Below are 3,016 nucleotides of genomic sequence, written 5' to 3' on the forward strand. Positions count from 1 at the left end.
GATTGACGTTAGGTCGTAGAATAACATTATAAGTTTATTTATTGATAGTATTAAATGTGGTAAAGTTTAGCCCTAACTAAAGTAAATAAAAAAAACGTACGCAAGTTACAGTGTCAAATTTATCTCTTTATCGAATATAGGCCGTACGATAAAGGCTTAGCTAGTGTTAGGCCTAAGATAAGTATTTTGTATTATTCTAGAAATCTGTATTGAAAGAAGTACTGTTGCAATAAATATACTAATTTGACGGCACATGTTTTGCGGGTCTCTGCTAGTAATCAATTATTATACAGAGCTTCAACAATCCACACTTCTATGACCTGCAGGTTAGGAGACTCAACTCGCACTCTGCGGGTCACGGGTTCGAATCTCAACATCGAACATGCTCGTAGGGGCGTTATTATGTGAAGGTCAGTTTCCACTTTCCGTTGGTAGAGTAGCCCAAGAGTTGGCGATGGGGGGTGCTGATTAGCTGCTTTCCCTCTAGGCTATCGTTTCTAAATTAGGGACGGCTGGCGCAGGTATCTCTCGAATAGCTTTGCACGAAATTCAACAAAACAAATAAATCATACTTGTGAACTATGAGCACACATACGAAATGTGGATCCAGTCTTAAGTCTTTAATTTTCAGTAAAGACGCTAGTGGTAGCTGAATTTTAAAGACAAAAGCGAATCATATTTCCCAAGGAAGTACCGAAAGTCATACCAATGAATAAATTATTCTTGTTGAGTAAAGCTTAACAACAGTTCATAGTTAAGAGATGCTTTTATCAAAGCTATGTGATTTATCAATTAGGTTTACAAAAATATGTTCCCGTATGCCTAATTTCTGGACACATACTCGTACATGTTTGTGTGTTTGCACATATATATTTCAACAAGGGGAATCGAACCCCAGATTTTACAGTTGTAAGTCCCTTCACTTACCGTTAATTTATAACCAAGTCTTTTCATTACGTATGAGATAGCCCCCAGTGGCACAGCGGTATGTTTGCGGACTTACAACGCTAGAAACCGGGTTTCGATACCCGTGGTGGGCAGAGCACAGATAGCCCATTGTGTAGCCTTGTACTAAACTACAAACAAACATATTGGATAACCCGAGATTTTAAAACTTTGTTGTTTGTGTTTGAATAAATGATTAAGAACTGTAAACATAAACCTGTATGATTTATTATTGTATTTCTTCAATTAATATAAAATGCAAGGTTCTGAGAAGAGGAGGAGGAGAAACGGAATAATACTCCGAAATGACTTGTCTGTTTTATGCTAAAAATAAAAATTAGATATGTTTAAACCTCATGAAGCAGCATTTTTAAAGGCTTTGAAAAAGTGTCGGAGTAAAGTGTTTGGGAATCCAAACAGAAGACGGCCATAAATACTCGACTCTCACTGTATGAAGTGTTGGATACCCGACCACAAGACAACTTGTCTGTCATTACGTAAAGTGTTGGGGATCCAAACAGAAGACGGCCATGAATACTCGACTCTCACTGTATGAAGTGTTGGGGATCCAAACAGAAGACGGCCATGAATACTCGACTCTCACTGTATGAAGTGTTGGGTACCCGACCACAAGACAACTTGTCTGTCACTACGTAAAGTGTTGGGGATCCAAACAGAAGACGGCCATGAATACTCGACTCTCACTGTATGAAGTGTTGGGTATCCGACCACAAGACAACTTGTCTGTCACTACGTAACGTGTTGGGGATCCGACCATATAACATACAGTTTTCTAATAAATAAAAGTTTTTATGCTTTACAGTAAATAAAATTAGTTGGGGATTTATGGTAGATAAAAATAATTTATATCTTTTGTAGGTTAGTATGAATAAACATTGTTACTGTATTGCAATTAATAAACGTTGTTTAATGTTTAACATCAAAATAAGTTATCTCTTGAATTACGTTTGTTTGTTTGTTTTGAATTTCGCGCAAAGCTACACGAGGGCTACCTGCGCTCCCCGTCTCTAATTTAGCAGTGAAATACTTGATGGAAGGCAGCTAGTCATCACCACCCACCGCCAACGAATAATGGGATTGACCGTCACTTATAACGCCCCCACGGCTGAAAGGGTGAGCCTTTTAGTGGGACGGGGATTCGAACCCGCGACCCTCAGATTGCGAGTGGAGCGCCCTAACCACTTGGCTATGCCGGGCCTTGAAATAAGTATGACAGAAACAAACTACTGACATAATAGATATTGAAAGAATATAGGCTTAGAATTTTAGATTTTTGTAGCAATAACATGACTAGATTTTCTTTAGTAAAACCAATCATACAATCACAGCCTGTACTTTGTATAGAAAACCATTCAGCCAATCACATCTTGCGCTTTATATAGAAAAACCGTCATCCAATCAGAACCTGTACTTTGCATAGAAAAAAACAGTCACAATCTATACATTTTGCATATCATCCAATCATAAGCTGCATTTTGTACAGCAAAACCAGTCATCCAATCAAAACTTACACCTTTTATAGAAAGACCAATTACAATTATTGTCTTGAAATTTTTACATATTCTACAGTTAATCCTGTACGCTGAATCCGAAAATGATATCCATTTTTCTCCATCACGTACAGAATTTTCACAAAACGTCATATATACTTTTACATAAGTGAATCATTTTCATTGAAATCGGGCCACATTTTGTTATGCTTAAAATGTTGACAACCACTGGCTATAGATTTTTTCTAGACCAATCGCGACCTGAGAGTTATCGATCGTTCTAGAACCCACGAGAAACACACCACTAGTATATAAACGGTTAACAGGCCGCATGACGCGTCATTTCTGGATAGTATTTGTTTGTGCGTGTACTTTGACATTATTTTTTTGCTTTTCAATAGTATTTATTCGTCGCTATGGCAACAAGGGGTTGTGTAAATGACCCAAACATATTCTGTTATATTTGTGGTAAATTTGTTGTAGATTTGATCTAAGTAAGCGTTTTTTCTTCTTCCCGATTTGTAAAAAATCCTTACGTGATAGAAAAAAAATATTATTTT

At 37.2% G+C, this 3,016-nt stretch overlaps 1 long non-coding RNA gene across 1 annotated transcript in view; it reads left to right on the plus strand.

Annotated features, from left to right (window-relative positions):
* Window positions 1-3,016, plus strand: part of LOC111083072 — a 7,110-nt gene that overhangs the window by 3,355 nt on the left and 739 nt on the right. The window lies entirely within an intron of this gene.

Source organism: Limulus polyphemus, unplaced genomic scaffold (genome assembly GCF_000517525.1).
Source record: "Limulus polyphemus unplaced genomic scaffold, Limulus_polyphemus-2.1.2 Scaffold8088, whole genome shotgun sequence".
In the NCBI taxonomy this organism is placed as follows: Eukaryota; Metazoa; Arthropoda; class Merostomata; order Xiphosura; family Limulidae; genus Limulus; species Limulus polyphemus.